We start from the raw sequence: 26580 nt of genomic DNA on the forward strand, positions 1-26580 counted from the left end.
CTGTCTGAAACAAAAATCGACCTTACACATGGCTCAATAACAAGAATGACAAAAACAGCTGTAATTACATGCAGGTATTTTAAAAAATATAAAGTCACCTAATGTAAAGTGGAACCAAATGTAAAAAAAAAAACACCAATAATGTAACAAGGTTCCATTAGTTAACATTAGTTATTGTATTGACTAAAATTAACTAACAATGAGCAATACATTTGTTACAGTATTTATTCATCTTTTTTATGTTAATATAATAAAATAAAAATTCAGTGTTTGGTTCCTGTTAGCTCAGCTTCATTAAATAATAATAACCGATAGAACTTTTGATTTTAATTATATATTAGTTAATGTTGAAATGAACATCAACTAAGATTAACAAATGTATCAGAAGTATAACTGGAGCTCAGGTGTGCAGAGGCCTCGGCAGAACGACTCTAAAGCGAGAGGAGACCAACCAAACCCAACCTCAAAGACAGTTTATTAAGGCGGACTCACAGAAGGCGAACAGTTGATGTCACTGTCTGATAGCGGGCCAATGTCATTATGGCATTTGAATCACGTGCTTCAGACACTGGTCACGCTGAGGCGTTCCCCCAAAGTGTTTGGATGCAGTGTAAGTTGTCATTTGCAAGGTAACTTTTAAAAGGTTACCTTTAAAATTAGCAGAAATTGTAACTCCAAAATGTTCAATGAATTAAAGGGGACATATCATGCTAAATCCACTTTTTTAGCCCTTAAATGCATTTTGTTGTATATTTGGAGTGTTTAGAAGTACAGAAAATATGAAATTATTCTCTTCAGGTGCTTCGTTGATATCTTTATATTCTGTTTTGGTCATATTTTTCATCCTGTTCCGATTTTTCTGTTATCTATGACGTTTTGTGAACTATTACGTCACAGTATTTGCAGCAGAACTGCCAAATAAGGGCATTGACTTCCAGCCCAACACTTCGAGCAATCCGCCATTTCTATTTCTCACTGCAATTTTGTAGTCCAAGCTAAAGGATGCAGAAGTTACGAGAGGGTAAGTTAAAATGTTTGGTTGTTGGATGTAGTAACCCACACACTTCATTACACCGTCTAATGTAGATGAACTGCCGCGCTTGTGACAGGACGCATGTTTAACTGAAAGAACGAGCAGAGAGAGAGAGACCCGGTCTCGCGCGCGCTCACTCTCTCTCTCTCTTCAGAGCCAGGCGAAAGTGTAAACAAGACTTCACCGTCTCCAAACTAGACGCTGTCTTGCTCTCTCTCCCTCGCACATATTAATCAAAATAAATCGACACGGTGGTAAAAGGTCGGAAGACCAAAGTTTCATGTGTAAATACAGTAACACACCATTGCGATACATCCATATGAAGACGTTGTTCTGCAGGTTCGTCGTCTTCATTTTTATCTCGCTCCGGCTCCGACATGTAAGGCTGGATGGACAAGTCTTCCGTTGTTGACATTTTGTTAATAACGTGTGAATAAAAAGTTTCTGTGCTGCTAGATAATCGTATCTCTGCTATCAAACTACAAAAATGGCCGAACGTGGTGGAGTTGAACCGAGTGTCTCCTCTGCAACCTGGAGAGGGGGCGGGGTATGAAGTGTCTCATTTGTATTTAAAGAGACCGCACCAAAACGGGTTGATTGAGAAGCACGTCAGAAAAGGGGTGGAAAAGGGGCCTGTGGAGCTATAATAATGAGGAATTCAGACCCAAGCATTGCAATTCCGCTTTATATAGACTACAAATGTATGATTTATATGTAAAAAGGAACAATTTAAAAGCATGATATGTCTCCTTTAAAAGAAAACAAATGTTTGCTTTTGCAAGACATAAAAACACATAAACATGGGCAACGAACATGAGATGTAGTGAAAAAACAACTATTTCAAATTGGTCACATGGTTATCCTTATTATTGAGCCCTATTATAGAGACTAAATGATTAGATTTACCAAAATGTTTCTTTAAAAAAACAGACAACACTTGTGTGACTCATATATAAAGTTGATTTGTCTCTCATAACTTCTTTCTCTTTTTTCTTAGATACTGTTTCATCCGGCTCCTACATTCGTTACCAGTTTTCCGTGGTTAATGTATGTCATCCTAATGTCCCATTTGTTTGTTTGTTTGTTTGTTTGTTTTTAGGTGGAATTACATTGTATGTCCAAAAAGCAACGTTTAAAAATATTAAAAAAAATTAAATGGCATCTATTACTAAAATCTGTAGTGATATCTGATATTTTTCTGCTGGATCAGGATGTCTTGACAATGCATGTTGCTCACAATGGCTACACGGATCCAAACAGCCTGAAGTTTGAGAACATCACAGTGATGGGAGTGAGCGCGGCTCCCGCCTCTGTGCTCGTGTCGGACGGCGTCACTACAAACTCTCTGTCGGAGTCCCAGGTTAACTACGATTCCACCAAGAAGGTAATCATTGTTTTAATATAAAAGAGTTTTCTATTCACCACCAAAGTCAATATGAAACTGTTTGTGACCAGTTTTACTGGTTTTGATTGAAATAGGATATTCAACACCCTACAGAAATGGGTGTAATGCACATTGAGACCAGGAATATAAAGTAAATAGGGTCCATTTGTATTTAAAACACTTATCTATGTTATTGCCTCTTCAAATATTATTGCATGATATAAAATGTAGCTAGAATAACAGAAATGAGCAGAAACTGTACGAATCATATCATGTTTGCTTTGGACTCGTCAAAGTCCTCTAGTCTAAGTCAAAAGCAACAGGCATATGAATGAACAGAAACTTCAATCTGATACTTCCTTTAAACGCCAAGGTTTTCTCAACAAAAAGCCATCTGAAAATAGCCGCCCTTCAATGGGCTTTACAGAATTCTCTGAAATGTATTAGCTAACATTTGGAGAACATATCTAATCAAAGTGAAAAAAAAAAATCACAGCCGACGTAACGTAATTACAAAATGGAGCCTGACTTGTGTTTAATACTGAGCAGGATTCCCTCGGGTACCAGGAGAGCCAAGAGAGATGCTTTCATTCCAAGAGAGATGCTCATGGACCAGGGCTTTCAAAAGCACACACATATTAGGCTAGGATGAAGGGTGTTGCTTTCTCCCAGAGCTCAAGGTCTGACTTTGGTCTTAATCTATGTATGACACATTAATGTCAGCTGCTGTAATTTATGGCACGTCCGCCAACTAACACAAAAACACTTTGTGAAACTCAACAGTATTTGTCATTTTTGTTATTTACATACTTTAAAGGGCACCTATTATGCCCCTTTTTAGAAGATGTAATATTGGTCTTGGGTGTCCACAGAATGCATTTGTGAAGTTTCAGCACAAAATACTCCACAGTTAATTTATTATAACCATTTGAAAATGTCATTTTTGGGGCCTGTTTTAAAAAGAGCTGTTTTGGTCTATACCACTTTAAATGTAAATGAGCTGCATATCCCCGCCCTGCTGCTGGACCTAGATGATGAAGAGACTCCGGCACAGAATAAACACGAAAGAGAATGGACTAAACGTATCGCAGGGCTCTCAAGTCTCACGCATTGGGTGTGAGACACACGCAATTCAACCAGTTCACACGCTCACACGCCACACCGTGTATTTCTCACGCTGAAAAGGCAATGCCAACCAAGTTGTCCTGCGAGCTTTATATATAACGTTGTATACGAGGCGCGGGCACACAAAGTGAAGTTTCCTGCCGCCAGCACGTATCTCGGCCAGATTGCGTTCGTTACAAGGCAACACAGATGCGCGAACACACGGAAGTTGACGGAACATTCTCGGCCACCGTACGTTCGTTACTAGGTAACCAACAACATCGCGTGAACACACGTCGTGATGGAGAAGGTAAGTTGGAAGAAAGCTCGTCTAACATTTTTAGGCTAGAACATTTAATATATAACCCATCGTATACATTATTATTGATGCAGTCAAAAACTCTACAACTACTCTGCAACCAGGCCAGAAGCTTTGGCTCAGTTTGGCGAGCTTACGTTTTCTTAAACTAAGGGAATGTTAGTGGGTATGGGAAGGAATGAAGATGTATTTCTTCATTTTATTTTAAATACATTTAAATTTGTTTATTTTATTTTAAATTCTATATTATACTGTATTAATAGTCTTTCTAGTTACATTAAGGCTATGTAAAGCAGAGTGATCTGGGTAATATTTTATATCCTGTCAAAACATACATTAATCATTGCCATTGCATTTGTATTTTTCAAACACAAAACACATTTCATAAGCTGGAGTGTGTACTCTTGTGTACACACACACACACACCTTAATAATACTCTAATATGTCATTTGTTCACAATGTCCCATGCACCACACAATAAATAATTATACCATTTTGACTAGACATTCAAAATGCAAAAAGATTTGTTTTTCCAAACAGTTTGGAGCAATTTGTTATATTTTTGTAATTTTTGTAACTTATTTGTAATTTTGAAATATAACATTAAAGAGTATATTTGATGTGATGAATTGCTCTGTCATTTATCAGATTTACCAATTGTTATAATTTCAATTTGGGCTGGTTAATTATGAACAATGGGTAAAATTGGGGGGCGGGGACATATGGGGGCGTGGCTTCATTAGGGCTCCTCCCCTAACCGCATGTCATCTCATTTCAAGCTTTTGGTAAAACTTGAGAGCCCTGCGTTTAGGAATGGTTATTTGATACATTTCTGTACTTACAAAGTTTTAATTGCGTCCCTTTTGCCATTATGGATGTGCAACACACACACACACACAGGGCTGGACTGGGACAAAATATCAGCCCTGGACTTCATCTAGACCGGCCCACTATGCATGTAAACACACACACACACACACACACACACACACACACACTACATGTCTATACGTACATTAATCTGCATGTAAAATTACTGATTAGAATTTATTTACTATCAAAACCAAGAAAAAAACTATTAAAATAATAAACAAAGAAAATGCAAATGATTTTATCAGGCTTTATTGTAAAATAACTAAAGGTCTTAATTTATGTGCTGCTTATTATTCTAATAGAACTATTAAACTATATTAACTATATAAACTATATTTCATGAGGTGCAACCTCACTGACAGGGCCTACAGAAGAAGCTTAGTAAACAGTTCACTTTTCTCTGCAACTTTGTCAATGATCACATCAGAGTCAAGAGAGAAAAGGATGTCCCTCTCCGTTGCCATCAACATAAAAGCTTCCAAGTGTTCCTGTGACAGCTTGCTTCTGAGTCTGGTTTTAATGAACTTGAGCGTTGAAAATGTGCGTTCACAGTCAACCTGAGTGATTGACAGGGTGAGCAGGAACTTGTATGCCAGACCTAGGAGGTGGTAGGCATTTGACATCAGATTGAACCTCCCGAGAATCTGGTAGCAACACAGTGGACATTCATTACATGAGGAACACTCCTTGCATCGGATTTCAACCCCCTCATCTTCGGTCTTGTCTTCCAATGTTTTGACCTTGTACTCATCGAGTGGATACATTTTCAATTTTTCCCACTGTAGAACAAAACTTCTAAATTCACATTGTAAATTCTCAGCAGTTGCTTCACTGTCAAATCTCAACAGACATTTGCTGAGCTCTCGGAACATCAATGGTGGAAGAGAGGACGTCTTTAACTGAGTGAAGTTCCTGGGGTCTAGAAATGCAAGGTCAGCATAGAGTGTTCCATGACCCAGAAACCTCCTGTGCAACGTCTCAGTAGCTGTGTCCATGATCTGATTATGGACTGTGACTTCATAAACCTTTTCTGGATTTGTGACAGTTTCAGCATGAGGAATCTCTCCGGGCCTGGTTGTCTTCTTCCTCCTCCTTTTTGATGGCAATGCAGACTCAACTTCCAGCTCTATCTCTTTGTCTTGCTCCTGCAATTTTTCATTTGCCCACAGAACAAATTTCCCTGCAGCTGCATTGACTGAGGCAAAGTCTCTTGACATGCTTTTCAAGCTTTCATGTGTTGCCATTACCATTCTGTGGGCAGACAAAATATCCATCCCTTGTGTTTGGAGGTATTTGGACAGTGGTGATGTCTGCTCAAATATCCTGAGGAAGGTTTGTGCTGTCAGTATCATCTCATACTTAAGCAGAGCTTCAACAAATCCTCGTGCTTGAACACGAGCAGTTGTTTTCATGGTCATATCCTCTTGTATTGCTGTCAATGCAAGGATGACATCCACATAGAGACAATTTTCTGGATTTGCAAATGATCCAAACACTTTCCTGAGAGCATTATCTTTGGCCCACCACCTTGTCTCGGCAATTGGTGAGAGTCGCCTCTGGTGCTTGCCCTGGCTCTCACTTTCCCACACATTCATCCTTTTGTATGACTCGCGAAAGAACACAGCAATATCATTGAGAACTGCAAACAGTGAACCACTTTCTATTACTGTTTGGGTTGTGTCAGCCAGAACTAGGTTCAGTACATGCGCATAACACCAAACATGCACTTGATTTGGTGCCACTTTGGACATCTGAGTAGAAAAGCCTTTGTATTGGCCTTGCATATTAGACGCACCATCTGTAGCATGTCCGATGCACTTGCTCAGATCCAAATTGAGCTTCTCAGCAACCTCTGAAACAAGACTGACAAAATATTGTCCAGTTGATTCCTTACACTTGACAATGCTGATAAGCCTTTCGTGAATTTTGTCTGTAACATATCGTACAACAACAGAACACTGGTCTTGTGAGGTGATGTCTTGTGTGGTGTCAATCTGAAGTGAGAACATTTCGGCATTCTTTATGTCTCTCACAATGGTCTCCTGGATAAGCTGCTGAATGGTGTTAATGACAGAATTAATGGTTCTTGCAGACAGTAACGAAACCAGGGAACCTCTGCCTTTTGCCCCAGTTTGATGAATCTTCTTGGATTTTTCAATGCATTCCTTTAAATGCTCTTTTAGACAGATGTCATACTTGCTTAACAGGACTATAACCTCCAAGAAGTTACCATGATCAATATTGAAGTCATCAAGCATGTATGCAGCCTCATTCTCTGACCTATAGCTAAGGCCTCTTTTGCCGATCATCTTTACAACATCAACTACACGCTCCAGTACTTGTCGTTTCTTTCGGATTTGTCTCCTGTGTGAGGACAACTGACTTCCACTAAGTAAGTCTTTCACATCAGATTTAGAGGCATTTAAAAAGTATGCTTCTGCACAAGTTTTGTGAGCCATGCTCTTTTCATGTTCCTCTAAGCGCTGATGCACATGTTTCCAGTCTGTCATACCACTTATGAAGGGAGATTTGTCAGTTGACTTGGCAAATGCTAAGCAGACAGAGCAATGTAATGCATGACGTTCTTGGCGGTAAGTAAGCCACCTTCTATTAGTGCCATCCTTGCAACAGAACACTTTTTGCACTACTGGATTACTTGATGTTTGTTGAGGATGATACTCAAAAAAGGTCTTCAAGCTTTCATGGTGGGGACGAATGTAGTAATCAATTTGTTCCTTGGTGTTTTCACTTTCCTCTACTGTGTATGTTCTTACTTCTCCACTCTCTCCTATTCTTCCATGTACTCTATCCTCTACTCCATCATGTGTTCTTTCTTTTCCTCTGTCTTTTTTCCTCTCTTCTCTCTCCTGTCTACTCTCCTGTTCTCTCTCTTTCTTCTTCACATTCCTCTCCTGCCTCATGCCCTCTCTCCTCTCCACTCTCCTCTAATGCGGACAAACTGGCCCTAGCCTGAGAATAAACACAGATGATGTCACAAATGCACAAAAATTGACACAATTGACACAAAAATTGGTTCACCAATCTCGGTCCTGGAGGGACGCTGTCCTGCAGAGTTTAGCTCCAACCAGCTCCAACACACCTGTTTGAAAGTTTCTAGTATGCCTAGTGAGACCTTGATTAGCTGGTTCAGGTGTGTTTAATTATAGTTGGAGCTAAACTCTGCAGGACAGTGGCCCTCCAGGACCGACATTGGTGAACCCTGTTCTAAACACTACACCAAAATAAATTTGACGGTGTTTCATGTTCTTTCCCAGGGCTAAAAGGCTCAAATTTAAGTTTATAATGGCAAATAATGTAAGTATTGTATTGTTTCTTTAAATTAGAAGAGTATGCAGTAAAGAAAAAAGACCCATGCACCACTTTTCAGAATAATTACGAATAGAACATTTTAGGACCTGAAAAAAGGTACTTGTGGACCTGACTCGGGATCTTGAAGAGGTTTTTAAGCTCATTCTATTATTGATGTATATATTATTGTATTTATTGTTTTTATATATATATATTAATTTACACAAATAATCTTGGACCTGTTGGCTGTTGATAGTAGTATTAAGAACACTGATCTACAGTAAACATTATTTATAAAGTGATCTACAATAAAATAACCACTGATCCACTGATCTACAATAAAATAAATGAGTAATTAAGACAAAGAACATTGTGTAGTGATTTATTTTTAATTTTTCTTAACATAATCAAAGGCCTTTAATGTCAATCCTTGTTAAAGCTGTTAGTCAAGAGCAGTGAGTTATGTTTCTTTGTCTTTTGTTCACATTAATGACACAGACGTTAGGTATAAGACTTCTGCCTGGCACTTTCAGGGATTTTTTTCTCAAATTTATTACAAATTGAACAAATATGCATATATATATATATATATATATATATATATATATATATATATATATATATATATATAATGCCGTTTTCATTATAATAACAATTATTTAATGTCACAAGTGAAAATATAATAAATATGTAATAAAGTAGTGCACATATTTAGCAAAATACTCCTTTCTATTGCTATTTTTCTAGTCAACTAACGTGCTGGTCATTAAATGGCTTTCCTGAGGTAAATGTAACGTTCTGTGACATAATTGTTCTCCTGCTGTTTTATTGATCTCTTTCCGTGGTTGAAAAGCACTGATTGATCGAAATTATTTATGAGGCATATTTACCTTTCGGTAAGTTGTACTGCATCTTTAAATAAAAAGTAACAGATGATCGGTTTGAACTGAGGCACTGACTAAAGCGATCTGTCACGTCATATTTTCTAGCGCCAAAACGGCATTGTCTGAATTTCGTAATAAAATGGACAGAACATGAGAGCTGAGATTTTTAAAATGTCATTTATATAAATCAGTGGAGGCCTATTACAGCTGGAATATCGTAGCATTTTTTAAACAAAACAATGCAGAAGGCTAGCACTACGTGTATCATTAAATGTCTCACCTCAGCAGTCAGGCCCGCCCTGCTGACATCTTCACTGAAGTCTTTTGCCGGCCTTCCAGCAAATAATTCGTTTATTTTAACACATTTGGTGGCATCTGCCTCAAGTGCTTGTCGTTTTTTCTCTCTCAACTTCTCGGCCCCTCCTTTACGTTTAAAGATGTTATGCTTTAACATATTGAATTTCGTTGCACATCATCACATCGCTGCAGTTGTAAAGCGGCCGCTTTTCAAGTCTAGAACTTGAACTTGATTCTGATTGGCCAATGTTCAGTGAACACGTCACGTGTGCTCATCACACGTTTAGACCATAGACTGTAAAAAAATATGGACGTAGTGTCCGTGACGTCACCCGTAGGTTTCTGAAGAGCATTTTTGAAGCCTAAAGTGGGCGGAGCCGGCCGTCGCCATCTTGGCCTTGCGTCACTCCCGGATAATAGTCAGTCCGAATCTTCAAGATTGTGTAACCCTGTAGGCATTTTTGAGGAAAAGTTGTTATACCACATTTTTAGAAAGTTCAATGTCTCCTGAATAAGGATCCACCGTATAACATTGAAATAAGGGTCCCATTTTCTTGTAATTGTCATTGAAACAATAGGTGCATTATTCACAGCCAAAACACTACAGGTGGATAGGGTAAAAAATTTAAGTTATAGATATCACCATAAAACCTTTCCAGTTTTTCACTTACATAGAGACAGACATTTTTTGTATTACAAGTTTTCTGAAATGTCATGTTTACATATGCAAATGAGGCATACCAGTATATATATATATATATATATATATATATATATATATATATATATATATATATATATATAATTCGAGGGGCAGGCATACCAGTGCGCGGTTCTCCCTTTCGGGCTAGCCCTGTCTCTTCGCGTCTTCACAAAGGTTGTCGAGGCAGCCCTTGTTCCTCTCGACGACTGGCTGATCCTAGCTCACTCTCGAGACAAGGTTTGCGAACACAGGGACCTAGTGCTGCGGCACCTAGCTTGTCTGGGCCTTCGGGTCAACTGGGAGAAGAGCAAACTCTGCTCCGTGCAGAGGATCTCTTTTCTCGGTATGGAAATCGACTCGGTCGCCATGTGCGTGCAGCTTATGAGCGTGCGCGCGCAGTCACTGCTAATTTGCCTTCGTCAGTTCGAGGGCAAGAGTGCGGTTCCACTGAAACTATTTCAGAGGCTCCTGGGGCATATGGCATCCGCAGCCGCAGTAACGTCGCTCGGCTTGCTTCATATGAGACCGCTTCAGCTTTGGCTTCGCGATCAAGTCCCGAGGTGGGCATGGCAACACGGCACGCTCCGAGTCCCAGTGACTGCCGTCAGACCTTCACCCCGTGGACGAACCTCAGTTTTCTATGGGCTGGAGTGCCCATAGAACGAGTTTCCTGGCATGTTGTTGTATCAACAGATGCCTCCATAATGGGCTAGGGCGCCATGTGCAATGGACATGCTGCCGCAGGCTCCTGGACAAGACCCCAGCGCCTTTGGCATGTCAATTGCCTCGAGTTGCTGGCTGTACGTCTCACCCTGCACCGCTTCTGTGCGTTGCTCAGGGGTCAGCACGTATTAGTCCAATCAGACAATACCGCCACAGTAGCGTACATCAACCGACAAGGTGGTCTGCGCTCCCGCCGTATGTCGCAACTCGCCTGCCACCTCCTCATATTGAGTCAGAAGCATCTGAGGTCGCTTCCAGCCATTTATATCCCGGGAGACCTGAACCGTGCAGCTGATATGTCTCGGTTTCGGCCTCTCGCTGGAGAATGGGGACTCCATCCCCAGTCGGTTCATCTGATTTGGGATCAGTTCGGGGACGCACAGGTAGATCTGTTTGCCTCCCACGACTCTTGCCACTGTGACCTGTTTTATTCTCTGACCGAGGGCACGCTCGGCACGGATGCACTGGCGCACAGCTGGCCGCGGGGCCTCCGCAAGTATGCGTTTTCCCCCAGTGAGCCTTCTTACGTAGACTTTGCGCAAGATCAGGGAGGACGAGGAGCAGGTAATTTTGGTTGCCCCGTATTGGCTCAACCGCACCTGGTTCCAAGAACTAGTACTCTTCGCGACAGCACCTCCCTGGCCAATTCCTCTGAGAAAGAACCTGCTTTCTCAGGGACGGGGCACCCTATGGCACCCTCGTCCCGATCTTTGAAACCTCCATGTGTGGTTCCTGGACGGGACGAGGCAGGTTTGAGTACCCTACCACCAGCGGTGGTGGCTACCATCACTTCCGCTAGACTAGAGCATCGTCCACGAGACATGCCTATGCGTTGAAGTGGAACCTCTTTGTCAACTGGTGTTCTTCTAAACTTAAAGAACCCACGAAAGGCCCGATCAGTGTCGTGCTTTCCTTCTTGCAAGAAGGGTTGGAGCGAAGGTTGTCTCCCTCCACCCTGAAAGTGTATGGTGCCGCTATTGCCACACATCATGATGCAGTTGATGGTAAGTGCATTGGAAAGCACGACCTGATCATCAGTTTCCTGAGAGGAGCGAGGAGACTGAATCCTCCTCGCCCTCCTCTCGTTCCCTCTTGGGACCTCTCTGTGGTTTTAACTGCTCTGCAGAGTGCTCCCTTTGAGCCTTTGCAATCAGTGGAGCTTAAGTTCCTGTCAATGAAGACAGTGCTCCTGGTTGCATTGGCCTCCATCAAGAGGGTAGGGGACCTGCAGGCATTTTCGGGTGACGAAGCGTGCCTGGAATTTGGACCGGCTAACTCTTACGTGATCCTGAGACCCCGGCCTGGATATGTGCCCAAGGTTCCCACCACACCCTTTCGAGACCAGGTGGTGAACCTGCAAGCGCTGCCCTTGGAGGATGCAGACCCAGCCTTGGCACTGCTCTGTCCAGTACGCACCCTCCATGCTTACGTAGACAGGATGCATTGTTTCAGGACTTCAGACCAGCTCTTTGTCTGTCATGGTGGGAAGCTGAAGGGAAAGGCTCTCTCCAAGCAAAGGTTGTCTCACTGGATAGTGGACGCCATTGCTTTGGCTTATCAGCAGCAAGGTCGACCATGCCCCCTTGATGTGACAGCCTGCTCCACCCGGAGTGTGGCATCCTCTTGGGCTCTAGCGCATGGCGCCTCGCTAACAGACACATGTAGATCTGCAGGCTGGGCGACACCTAACACGGCCTCTGGGCGACCCCCACGTGTGTAGTCCACTGTAAGCCTCTCTGAGCATGTGTCTTTCCCTCGGCAAGCTACCTTGCCACCCCTGGGTTTGAAATATTCCACCTGCAGCTGGACACCCCAGTGATTCTCAATATGCAGCCCCCTGGGGTCATGTGTATTCCAAGTCCCCCCCCTTCGGGCTGGGCATAATTGCATATTTCCACTGATATATGCTTCCTAGTGTTCCTTGGCATAATTCCAGCAGCCATTAAAAACTATCCCTTTCATGTTAATGTTGTTTTTTCATTGTTTACATGTTTAAATATTCTGAGAATGCATAGTTTTAGTTCTAATGTTTAATGTTTAAACTGTAATAAATGCATTAAAACTTTTTTTTTTGGCAGCCATTTTGTTTTTATTGTTTATGACAAAACAGTGATGTTTACAACTTGTTATACGGCAGAAATGGATTCAGCACCTAAAAATCATATAGAAACAACACTTGAAGTACTTTTCCTCAAAAATGCCTACTGCATCTTATCCAGGGCTATTTATCTATTTTGGGACCTGACTATAACAGAAAATAGACAAACAGGCGGGGCGTGAGTGGAGCTGAGGAGCCTGGCTATCTGAAATCACCTAGCTCGACGTGATCGAGTTAGCTGATGATGTAAAGCCAATTAAACGTTCCTATTTTTGCCCTTCGAAATATTATAATAGTTAAAAGACATGGCTACAAGTGAGACTGTGTATTACTTCGAGAGGGTTTGTGTGTGACAGTGATTTATGTGCATACATGTCCGTCACTCTTTCATGGTCCGTCAGCGCGGCATCGCTCAAGTTCGTAGAGAGCTTATTCAGTCCATTTTAAATTCTGATTTTGGCCGTCTCTCAAATGGGTTAAACCATAGATAATTAATATATAGATAAATGCGCTAGAAAATCCGCGCTCATTCATTTGCATTTATTGCATGGACGGAGAAAGCGCCGACGCCTGCATGATTTCATCTGACGGTACATAAGCATATTATAATCCATCTGTTCCGTGAGAGCAGAACGAACGAGCATTTATTGACGTTTTAAATTTGAAAACTCCAAAAAGCAACGAAATTGTCAGACGAGACATCCATTAGTGCATGTTCACAGAGGAAAACAACTGAAATACAGCGCTGGTTGTTCTCTCGAACGATAACGACGGAATCCAAAGACGTGGGCTTTGTACCCAAGTATTAAATTGTATGAAATAATCCCCCCAAAAAAAGCACAAACACTGCAGAGATGGCAAGTTCAGCAGCTAACATTTGCTGAGGTGAAGTGACGGCTAGTAACAGCAGACAAACAAACGGCTAGCACTGACAGCGGCAATCCATCTGTCACTCAAGTGGCCACACCCTTAAATTTAAATATTAATCAACTAAACGGACGAGTTATAAAATAATTCACCCCCCTCACAGTTGTTATGAAGGGCAAAATTAGCTGTATAGACCAAAGCCACATAGAGATCCAGGCTGTAAACATATTTTTTTCTGCTGTAAAGTTGGTAATTTTAACATGGGGGAGATACAGATTTGACTCACTTCTGCAGCCAGGCCAAGCGGCCAGTTAATGAATTGCAGTTTAACTCACTTCCGTGTTGGTTTCAAGAGAGAGACGGGGAGGTTGCCGCTTGGTTTAGACCTGTCAGTCTCGCAGCAAGCATCAGCTTCATGCGGCTTCATGAGAGAGAGATATAAGCCCGGAATTGGACAATACAACAACAATATACTTACAAATATATTTACGATTAATAATGATTTAAAAACAAAATACATAACGCACCGCGGCACCGGCCCAACCAGACCGCGGCCCACCGGGAATCTCCCGGTAGTCCCGATGGCCAGTACATGCCTGCACACACACACACACACACACACACACACACACACGAACTGTGATAACGTTCGCGCAATTTTTTTAAACTACACACACACACACAAACACTACTGTGAAGTACAAACGAATTTTTTTATTTTTTTCTTAAGGGGAGGGAGATAGACGTTTATAGCCTACTGTCAATGGAGATAGATCAGACCTTCATTTATTTACATTTGTAAATGCTGCAAAAAAATGCCTACGTGACATAAAACTGTCTGCCATTGTTTGTTGAGACATCCTATGACGAGTTGACGACGACAATAAATAGCTTTAGACGCATTTGTTGTTGAACTTGCTGACATCGATTGAAATGACTATTTGCTCAAAAATCATAAAATACACTTACTTTTTCTGGAGGTGACGTTGGATCGCGAACAGTAGGCAACGATCCACTCTCTAGGATTAACTTTGACCCTCATGCACTAAACAGTCAGTCAGAAAATGAATCTCGTGGTGCCTTTTCTTCATAAATAAAATCCATCCGCTGCGTTTTCAGTGGCTCTGATGTCAGTGAAGACTAGTATGTCCATTCTTACATCCCACAACACACTTCTTAGGAGACATTACCGGCTGTCGCTGAGGATGCAGATCACCGAGGGCGGGGTCTATGCCAAAACCAGATGTCAATCAAATCACGTCGGTGGGGCTTAGCCACTGATCTATATAGAATGATGTCATTATATAGATCAGTGGGCTTAGCTCATTTCTACGTCACAATGAGGGAAATCTAGAACAGGGTGTTCTGAGACAGTGCTTATGATTTATTGAGATAGTAAAAAAACAGAGATAGTGGATTTTTGTCATTCTAGGGTGGTTTTGCTCACACACTGCCAACACACATTTATGTTCAAACACCATGTAAAAGTGAATTTTGCATAATAGGTGCCCTTTAACTAGAGGATAAGATTCTGACATGAATACACCTGCTGTCTTTTGCGTGATATACTGTATAACATTGGGTGTTTGTGTCTGCTAGGTGATGTATCTGAGAAATCTGGAGCTGGAACTGGGGAAGGACTACACAGTCAACTGGGAGGCCAAATACCCAAACTCTAGGCACTTCGACTGTCACCCTGAAGCCGGTGGAGATCAGGACAGATGTGAAGCCCGCGGCTGCATCTAGAAGGTCTGAGAGAGAAAATATTCAATATCATTGTTTTCAAAGACGCTGTTTGATCTGAAGTGTTATAACGTGATTCAACACTGTGGCGAGGGGGGTGTGGTTTCGCGAAGTCTGTAGCGGGAGAGAGAGGAGGAGGCCGAGCGGTGAGTAGGGTTGCAAAATTCTGGGAGTTTTCAAAGATGGAAACTTTCCATGGGAATTAATGGGAATTTAAGGGAATTAACAGGAATTAATGGGAATAAACGGGAATAAATTGGAAATTTTCAAAGTTGAGGGTTGGCTCTTTATAGGGAACTTAAATATAGTATAGTTAGGAATATAGCAATATAGTTGAGGAAAGTATATTTTAGCATAATCCTGACTAAAACAAACAGATGCCATTCAAATACACTTGAATATCCATGCCATTCCTCAATCACATGCACATAGCACACTGCTTACTGCATGGCAACTGAGACCACACCCCCTACTGGCACTGTGCATGCCTCCATCACATGTACAGAAGCCCAAAGCACAGGACTATTGAAGGCACACATTTGAGCCTGTGGACTAAACAAAGTGAAGTAAGTTTTGATGATATTATGGGGAAATACATTTATTAAATGTTTAAATTGCAAATATCACATACAAATGTATTCATCTAGTAGATAGCAAGCTGATAAGTTAGATGCTAAATAAGCTAGCATACCTTTATTTACCACATAAGTAGGGCTGGGCGCTATGACGGTATCGTTACCGCGGAAGAAAATGTCCACCGTAACAGATTTTTTTTATTCCGTGTATACCGCGACATGTAAATAAGTAGGCGTGGTTAACTCGCGTGCAGCGTGCATGAGACTGAGACACTGATATTTGTCAAAGAAACATGAAGAAAGACCAAGAGGATACACAAAAGGAATTACGTTTTCAAAATTAACGTGAAATTTTCGGGGGGGAAGGCGCAGAAGTCAACTAGAGCAGTGCAGCACACTGAAAGTTTAGAGAGACACACATGCTCACAACGGGGCTTACTTGACAACAAGTTCATATATCAATATTCTAACGAATAGAAATAACCTTAAATAATGTATCTATCCGTCTCTTATGTGTACAGTTACTTTCAGAGTGGACGTGTAAGCGGTTGCCGTGGTAATGAATATTTTCAAAATTCCCCAGCTTAACTTCCCATGGAAATTTACTGGAAACTTTCCGGAAATGTACCGGAAATTTTCCGCCTCTTTGCAACCGCGGTGAGTAGGTCAAGTGCAGATGATGAACACCTGTGTCTGATTGCAGTAATTGGCGTGGAGAGACCGGATATAAACCGGAGAGAGACGAGAGAGAGAGAGTTGGACTGGGACCTCGCGTGCTGCTGCTGCTGCCGTCTCGAGAAGAGATCGCCAAAAGAGACTTTGAAGTATTGTTTTGTTTTGTTTTGGCTGTGCTTAGACACGGTGAACGCGCTGAAGAACGCAAAAGAACCCCTTTCTTTTGTTTTGTTTCTTTCTATGACAAATAAAGCGAGAGTCCCAGTCACGCCGACCCCTGTCTTCTTCCTTCCTACACCCACAATATTGAACCTCATCACAAACACATTGCCTTTCATAGCCTTCAGATATTCCCAAGGAGCCGTGGTGTTATCACGCTGAGACCCGCGGCTACGTCACCAGCAACATGGCTGAAACAGCAAGCGGCATCATTGTAGATATAGAGCGCAATACCGATTTCCCATGTCAGCGCTCTCAATCTCGAGACGTCAGCAAGCTCCGTGTGGAAATCACATACCTAAGTGGGAAAGGCCTGCGCTGGAAGGTATGCTTTTCTAAATTTAGGATTAAGGGCAAGACAGTAGGGGCTTTCGCACCCGTTAGTTCCAGGAACTTGGTTTAAGGAGATAGCCACCAGGGTGATTCCCCGAGAACTAATGGTTTCCTCAGGAACATTTCCCTGGTTACAATCGCACCGCCAGTAGGAACTCTGAAGTGACGTAAGCCGCGCTTGTTGTTGTGACTTTTATTTTGAATGTGTGGCGGACCTTTATTTTGACAGCGCTGAGAACGCCTAAGCGCACAGTGCTCGCATTCTCAGTGTTCATTAGTTGCTTTATAAAGGCATATAAATTGACAGATACTTCAATCTAATACTTCCATTAAACACCAAGGTTTTCTCATCAAAAAGCCATCTGGAAATAGCCGCCCTTCAATGGGCTTTACAGAATTCTCCGAAATGTATTAGCATATTTGACATTTGGAGAACATATCTAATCATAGTTTTAAAAAAAAAGCTGTGTGGTTGATGTCCAGTGTCGCTAACTGAGCAGAAATACATAATCATGTTTGGCTTGGTCCCCTCAAAGGTGCGTTGGATTTTCTCCTTAGTGTAAAGGTTAAGAGGCCCGTCTATCACTGTTTTTCATGTTCACAGAGTTAGTTTGTGGAGTAAATATATAGGCTATAATCTGTGTGCGTACACTGCTTTTAACTAAATGGAGGGTGCTGGTGTTTCACGAGCGTTCAGCCAATCAGCGAACACTAACGTCACGGATAGTTCCTATAGTGCTGGTTTAGACCGACTCTGAAGTAGGAGCTACATTAGTTCCTCCAAAAGGAGTTCCTAGAACCAAAATCATTCCCAGTTCCTGCGGTGCGAACACGCCAAAATCTGGGAACTTCCGCCACTAGTTCTAGGAACTATGAAAAAGTTCTTCCGGTGCGAAAACCCCTAATGACTAAATATACTATTTACATTCATGCATTTTGCAGATGCTTTTAGAGGTTCGGAGAGATTACTTCCTTTGGCAATAATGTGGGAGTTTTCATTGTGAAAATTTGGCAGGTCCATTTATACATTTTAAATAGATTTTTTTTTATTAACAACAAAATTGTTGTTAAAAGTGAAAAGGGAAAAGTGTATATTTTTATCTGCTGTCAGTCACTATTCTTTGAGGTCACCATTTATAATCACAGCATAAAATACATTTACATTCATGCATTTGGCAGACGCTTTTATCCAAAGCGACTTACATTGCATTTAAGGTATACTTTGTTAAGTCGTTCCCTCTGTGAAACTAGCGCCATGCTCTATTGTTGAGCTTTTTTAAGAATTAGGAATTAAGAAAATAAATAAGAGATGAAGACCACGACTGATATTGGTCCTATTGATCTAGATCTTTGACCCAGCCAATGCCCGTTACGAGGTCCCCGTTCCCCTCGAGCTTCCCGCCACACCAGAGACAGAGGAGAACAACAGACTGTACAGGGTTCAGGTCCAGCACAAGCCATTCGGCATCCAAGTCATCAGAAAGGGCTCCGAAGAAGTTATGCGAGTAATAAAAAAACTGATAACAATGTAAATGTGTGCCTTGAAATGCAATGTGAGTCGCTTTGGATAAACGTGTCTGCCAAATGCATTAACACCTCAATTACTTTATATGAATGTATAAAGAATAGTGTGTATTTTATCTGCTGTCAACATTTATTGGAGGTTAACCTTATAAAATACATTTATATTTATACATATGGCATTTATATTCATGCATTTGGCAGAGGCATTTCATTCAAAGTAAACTTTTTATCAATGGAATCTAATGTTTGAGTTACAATAAATGTTGTTTACATTTTTACCTTAAATATTTTTTTTACATTTTTATATATATTAATATATTAAATAAAATTCACTAAATAAATATGTATTTTATTTATTAATTAAACTGCATACATTAGCTATATTCTATTTAAAACTGAAGGAGATTAGCATGTCAAAGTTCCCAAAGGTATTGCAACTACAAATGAACTGGAGAAGGCAAGAAAGAAGCAGTGTTTTGGAGGAGCACATGATTCCAGCTCTGAATAGCAGTGCTGATGGTGCACTTCTAGGGCTATAAAAGCACAGTTTGCCTTCTTAATGAAAGGAACTTATTTTTTAGTGTTCTCAATGTGTTGTTAAATCTCTTTTCCTCCAGATGGGACTCAGCCGTGCCAGGGCTCACATTCTCCGATCAGCTCCTTCAGATCTCCACACGCCTCCCCTCAAACTACGTCTATGGTTTTGGTGAAACGGAGCATCCCACCTACAAACATGACCTCAACTTTCACACATACGGCCTGTTTGCCTCCAGGGGTGAGTGTCCGAACCAGTGCTGATGTTTTACAAGCGTTATATAATGTCATCTGCACTTTAAACACATCCCGTTACAGCCGGCCTAATTCAGCTAAAATGTCATTTATTCCTTTGATAATATATATATATATATATATATATATATATATATATATATATATATATATATATATTAGTGTTGTCAAGCGATTCAGTTTGATCATCTAATTAATTACACGATGTGGCGATATTAATCTCAATTTAATCACACATCAAATTTGGCTGAGAAATTCCCCCTAAAAGATCATTTAAAGTCATTATTGTGTTAAATGAGAAAAGCATCAAATAGACAGTACAAAAGTAGCCTCAGAAATAAATATTTTATTTGATTCAACATAAGGGTGAGTAAATGATGACAGACTTTCTTGAAGCAAGTGCCTTGAATTTATCCAGCTAACCGTCCTGTTATTGGCGGTCAGTTGTCTATACTGGACACGCTGACAACCTTCTCTGACTCACTTCATGACACAATGCCCAGAGAAAGAGAAGCAAAAGGAGAGATACATGAAATAAGAGAGAGAGAGAGATATAATGACATTAACACTTAATTGTCTGTTTAACACTGAGGACGACTGAAATCACATCACAAACTCAGACTCTGATCTCTTTCTCCCCGTCTGTAGTTCAAACTGAACAGTTATGGAGTGCATCCCTTCTACATGGGTCTGGAGAAATCAAGAAACGCTCACGGCGTCCTCCTGCTCAACAGCAATGCCATGGGTGAGTACAACCACACACTAAACGTGTGTCTCTCTGACCCACCGGACACAACCTGTGCTCAATGCTCGAAGACCAACCTAAATACATCTAAAACCAGCCTGAGATGGTTTGCTGGTTTAAAGGGGTCTAGATGGCAGCTTGTTCGTGGACAAACGCAATGAAGACACTTTCAAAATATTAAATTAAAGCCTATTATTTCACCATTAATTAGTAGTTAGAAAATAAATGTATTATTCAATTTAGTTAATAAAAAATCTATGATTTATATTATTCATTTTCAATTTATTGTAATTATTTTCTGAAGTTTTCTATAATATTTTCTCTATAATTTAGGGAGATTCACATTCTTTTGAGCAATTTATTTGACTAAATTTTGATCTGTTTTTAAGAAATATATAATACATTTTACTTTGCAAAAGTTTAAATACCATTGAATTGTGACTACATCAGGACTTTTATAATATATTACTATTTTTAATCACAATATGGCAAAAATAATTGGGGATAGAAGTGCGATAATATACATTTCGATATACACTTAATTCGATAATTTAAAAAAATTTATTACATTTTTACTTTTTTTATTATTATTGTATATATATTTTTTAATAGGCCTAAAATTTACAGTACGGACACACACACGCACAGCAACGTGGTCCAGCGCTGCTCTGACGATTTTATCAGTAAAATAGTTTAGCAACTTAAAAGCTACATGACATTTCTCCTGTGTTGGGCAAGCTATTTGGAAAAGCTTAGCTAGCAGTTACTCTACATTAAATGAAGCTTCACTACACTAATTTACTACCTAATCATCTCCATATAAACTGATTCATCACTTCATGTCCTCTCCACCAAAAAGCTGGTGTGTGGTGGGTGTTCTGGCACACTATGGCTAGTACGAACCAGTGAACTAGTACATCAAGGACCTTGGCCAGGGGCGCCATAACCTTAAAGATGCACAGAAAAGACACAGAATAAATAGCAATTACTCAAAAGTAACAGTAATAATAAAATGTTTTCTTATTCATAATCATCATCATTCTAATAAGTAGTAGTAGTAGTTTAACATTTAGTTAACAACCTGGGAGATAAATTGACTACACTAGTAAGCTCAGTTAGAAGTATGTGTTTGTCTTTATGTTCAGACAGATACATGGATTACAGCATGAACACCAGCTCACTTAAAGGGTTAGTTCACCCAAAAATGAAAATTCTGTCAGTAATCACTCACCCTCATGTTGTTCCAACCCCGTAAGACTTTCGTTCATCTTCAGAACACAAATTAAGATATTTCTGATTAAATCTGAAAGCTGTCTCACTCCCTCCATAGGCTTCTATGTTATTGAAACTTGCAGGAAAGTTAGTAAAGACAATGTTTAAAATAGTCCAACTGACTACAGTGGCTCAACCATAAGTTTATTGGATCAACAAAAGAGCTTTCGCTACTGAAAAGCTATTTGATTCAGAAAACAGTGATGCTACCACCACCCTATTGAGAAATGTAGTTAAACTAGTAAATGCGACGCCACTGCCCAACACTGCATTTCTCACTAGCGAGAGAATAACGGCGTCGTTCTTGAAACGGATAAACTTACAGTTTTGCTATTAGTAGAGACGCCGCTGCCGAACACTGTTGAGAGCCGCAAGGCTGTAACTCACACACTCTTATTCTCTCTCTGCGAGCTGAGGCGACACATTGAGTCAGGGATGATGTCATGTGTGATAGATGTGACCTTCCTGCCGACTCCGGCTCTGACCTACCGCACCATCGGAGGAATCTTGGACTTCTACATGGTGATGGGACCTACTCCAGAAGCTGTTGGTTCAGCAGTACACTGAGGTGTGTGTGTGTGTGTGTGTGTGTGTGTGTGTGTGTGTGTGTGTGTGTGTGTGTGTTTTATTCCTGGATTGATAAGGTTTAGCAGCTGGAGTCTCTCTCATTGCCCACAGTGCACTCAATCTAAGCAACATACAAAATAACATTGGAAAACTCACATGCATAAATGAGATACATGAATATTTATCTAAAGGAAGCTTGCCTGTAACAGACAGAAGGCAACATTAGATTCTCTTAAGCCACTTGAATATTTGTGTTATGAAATGTATTTGCATTAAATGTAAAATATTTTTCTCTCGGTTTGTGCGTTTTGTTTGACAGATGATCGGCCGCCCGGTTCTTCCAGCCTATTGGTCGCTTGGATTCCAGCTTTGTCGCTACGGCTACGCCAACGATGCGGAGATCGCAGATATTTACAATGACATGAAAGCTGCTAAAGTTCCTGATGTAAGCGGTAACGGTCAATTTGTGTTTTTTACAACACTTTTATTTTTAATTTACAGGATAAAATAAAAACAATATTAACAGAAGGGATGAGAAGGAATTATGCATAAATACATCACAGATATATGCTACATAGCATAGACAGCTTTATACTTATACATATCCATGCATATTCTTAAATATCAATCATCATATACCTGCATACCTAAAATTATATGTATTCACTAACCCCTATTAAAAAAAGAAAAAGAAAAAGAAACACTGCATCTTTTCCTCTGACACCTATTGTTTTATTCTCTCTGGGCAACATCTCAACTTTGCGTTACAAAGCGATCTCATCTTTTAATGTGTGCATGTGTCTTTCATTCTCTGTGTGACTCAACAATAAACACAGTGTTGTAACTCTCACCGATCTTCAGAACTTGCATTAGAACTTCAGGAATATTTCATTTCTCCCTGTAATACCTCAACCAGTTATTCTGCAGTGATGTGCAATGATGCACAACTTCAATGATGATAACACAACGTTATGTGGCCGTATTTAGACAAGGAGTGAGTCACCGAATCATTAAGTTTATCTTTTCACAAAAATCCCATTAAAGTAGTATTTAGAATTGAGCTGATGATTTGAACAAAGTACTAAAGTACTAATGTTGTAGAAAAATTATTTTACTTTTTTTTTCATTAACTTTCAAATAAAGATGAGGAATGAACAAACGTTGTATTAAGCAGAATGTGGAACAAGAATATATTTTAGTGGTAAAAATAATGATGTCTAGAGAATTTTCCTAGCGAGAGTTGAAGGAGCAAGCAGCTGTAATGGCTGTCTGTGCGCTTTAGGGATTGAGATATGAGTAATATAATATTTGGGGTTTTGTGAAACAGTAGAAATAAGTGGGACTGAGAAAATGGGATAGTTCACCCAAAAATGAAAATTCTGTCATCATTTAAACAATCATTTATTTACAGGTTCCAAGCCTGTATGACTTTCTTTCTTCTGCTGAACACAAAAGAAGATATTTTGAAGAAAGTCGGTAACCAAACGACTGATGGACCCCATTGACTTCCATAGTAGGAAAAAAAAATACTATGGATGTCAATGGGGACCAGCAACTGTTTAATTACCAGCCTTCTTTAAAATATCTTCTTTTGTAGGATTCAAGGACTCAAGGCTTTCTGAGCATTTACTCCAATAAGTAACCCAATGCCTACATCTAATGGTGTTAAAAGAGTTTAAATGTCAAATTCATCAACTACTCACCCTCATGTTGTTCCAAACCCATAAGACTTTCGTTCATCTTCGAATCACAAATAAAGATCTTTCTGATGAGATCTGAGAGCTTTCTGTTCCTCCATTGACGGCTACGCAACTACGGCTTTGACGCTTCACAAAGATCAGGAAGAGATCGTAAAACTAATCCACCTTTTACAGGTCATCCATTTTGGGAACGTTAATTTTGTTGACTGGGATTGTAAACATCAGGAAATAAATCAGTTTAGTTTTCATTCTCATGGACTTTTGGTTTAATTTCATTATTTCCTGTTGTCTTTGTTCACGTTTCCTGACGTTATTTCCTTGTTTGTTACCATGTATCTTTATTTAATCATGGCGGCTGTTCGTATCTGTTCATGTGTTTCCTCTGTTCATTGTCGGTTATTGTTTGTGTTAAGTACACACTATCTGAGTTTATTTTATTATTGAATACATTAGTATTGGAACCTTTTGACTCTTCTTCATCTGTGGACTCTAAACTGTGATAACATTTCCTAACATCATTTGAGGAAACGTTGATTGGTCTTTATTTGAAGTTCAGTTTAGTTTAACTACTAGATTGTCCAGGTTACTTAGGGATAGGTCAGTTACATGAATTTGAAAAGCTTTAAATTGTTTGCTTTTATAAGCTTTTTGTTTTGTGATCTCGTGTTTGAAAGAGTTTCAATGTATACTGTGAGATCAATATTATAAAAGGTAATAGATGAGGGTTTCTTTTGAGTTAGTTTTGTTTTATGAATATAAAACTTTGCCAAAAGAAGAATAATATAATTTTGTTTGTCAGAAAAATATGGATTTTGAAAACAAAGAAAAATGTCATGAGTTTCTAAATGAAAATGTCTTACGTATTGGTCCTTTTCATCAAACAGACCTGGAGGCAAAACTGGCTTCCTTTTCAAAGTAAGAAGATGATTAGGTGTTAGTGGCTCTAAATCGTTAGGATCCTCAGAAACTCTCGTAAGTGGTCTATCATTTAAGATTGCTTCAGCTTCGCATAAGACTGTAACTAAGGTTTCATCGGTTAAAGTCTGTAGATGTAACACAGATACCAAGACCTTCCTGACCAGTCTGATCATGCTTTCCCAAGCACCGCCATGATGGGAAGCTGCAGGTGGGTTGAACGTCCACTTGATGTTATCATGAATTAGAGCTTTCTCAATTGATTTGTGGTTTAATTCTGCAATTGCTCTTTTTAGTTCCTTTTCTGCACCTGTGAAATTTGTGCCATTGTCGGAGCGAAAGTGTGCTACAGGTCCTCTTCTGCATATGAATCGACGAATAGCACTGATGCAGGAGTCTGTGTCTAAGGAGTGTGCTACTTCTAAATGAATAGCCCTGCTAGCCATGCATGTAAAGATAACCCCATAGCGTTTCACATAAGAACGTCCTTGTTTTACCTCAATGGGCCCGAAATAGTCCACTCCCACGTTAGTAAATGGAGGTAAGTCTGGAGTAATCCTTTCTTTGGGCAGATCAGCCATTTTTTGATCGCACAATTTTCCTTGGTGACGTCTGCAAAAAGCACAATTTGACAAGATTTTCCTTGCTGCTGCATTGGCATGAGTTACCCAGAACTTTTCTCTCAATTTGGAAAGGATGTAATTTCTCCCACCGTGCCTTGTCTGTTCATGAATATTTTTAAGAATTAACATGGAGATGTGCTGATCTTTACACAGGATGACTGGATGTTTGCTCTCTTCGGGCATTGCAGTCCTGGACAATCTTCCACCAACTCTTACCAGTCCATCCTCAAGAACAGGATTAAGCTTGTAGATAGGGCTACACCTTTTTACAGGTTTTCCTGTAGTTAGTGCACAAATCTCGGTGTCAAATCTTTCTCTCTGACAGAACTGAAGGATAGCTTTTTCTGCTGCTAATAGATCCTCAGTTGATACACGTTCACGTTTCAATGACTTTCTGACTTCCAATATTTTCTTGTTAACATCAAGATTAGGCATTCCATCTTTCACAAGTTGCTTCCTTCTTTGACTCAACTCCAATAGAGTCTTTTTTATCTCGAGTAACCATGCAACTGCGACCTTCAACCTTTTCCAGTCAGAGAAATAGGTGATGAGTTGGCTGGTCGCATTATCCTCTTGAATGGTTATTGTGTTTGTAGAGATCTCCATTTTGACCTCTGGATCATCCTCCTCCAATGTGGGCTCTACTTCATACTGTAACCATGTTTCTCTTGCTCTCCACAGGAATTCTGGACCTGATAGCCACGTTTTGCTGTTCAGAAGCTTATGGACTGTCAGTCCTCTAGATGCGTCATCTGCAGGATTTTGTTTTGTGTGAACATACCGCCACTGTGCTGGGTCTGAATCTTCCCTAATGATGGCTATTCTGTTGGCCACAAATGTTCTAAACCTTTTGTTTTCATTGATGATGTACTTCAAGACTGTACTACTATCAGTCCAGAAACAGGATTCTGACAAAGAAAGCTGTAACTCTGATTTTACCATCTTGTCCACCCGAACAGCCAAAACAGCAGCAGTGAGTTCCAAACGAGGAATGGTTACAGGTTTAAGAGGTGCCACTCTGGACTTTCCAAGAAGAAATGAAACATGAATTTGACCTGCTTTGTTCTGTAACCTTAGGTAAGATACCGTGCCATATCCCCTTTCGCTGGCATCAGCAAAGTGATGTAACTGGGCATGGACTGGTGTCCCAAAGTCGTGTGGTTTCAAGCACCTACTCACTTTGAAATCTGAGATCTCCTTCAGGTCAGTTAACCACTTTATCCATTGCTGTTTTAATGTTTGCGGAATTTCTTCATCCCGGCCATAATTCATTCTGCACAACTCTTGTAATATGTGCTTAGCTGG

The 26580-nt window shown here is 40.2% G+C and overlaps 1 pseudogene across 1 annotated transcript in view; it reads left to right on the forward strand.

Moving 5' to 3' along the window:
* The window catches only part of LOC308695649 (sucrase-isomaltase, intestinal-like), a 40128-nt pseudogene extending 14110 nt beyond the window's left edge, over positions 1-26018 (forward strand). The window contains exons 22-31 of the transcript in view: positions 2031-2080; positions 2244-2417; positions 15195-15344; positions 16929-17132; positions 18487-18668; positions 19282-19439; positions 20102-20198; positions 21925-22038; positions 22357-22489; positions 25957-26018. The product of the transcript in view is annotated as a sucrase-isomaltase, intestinal-like (transcript). The remainder of the gene's footprint in view (positions 1-2030; positions 2081-2243; positions 2418-15194; positions 15345-16928; positions 17133-18486; positions 18669-19281; positions 19440-20101; positions 20199-21924; positions 22039-22356; positions 22490-25956) is intronic.
* The last annotated feature ends 562 nt before the right edge of the window (positions 26019-26580 follow it).

Source organism: Scardinius erythrophthalmus (assembly GCF_964197995.2).
Source record: "Scardinius erythrophthalmus genome assembly, chromosome: 9".
NCBI lineage: Eukaryota > Metazoa > Chordata > Actinopteri > Cypriniformes > Leuciscidae > Scardinius > Scardinius erythrophthalmus.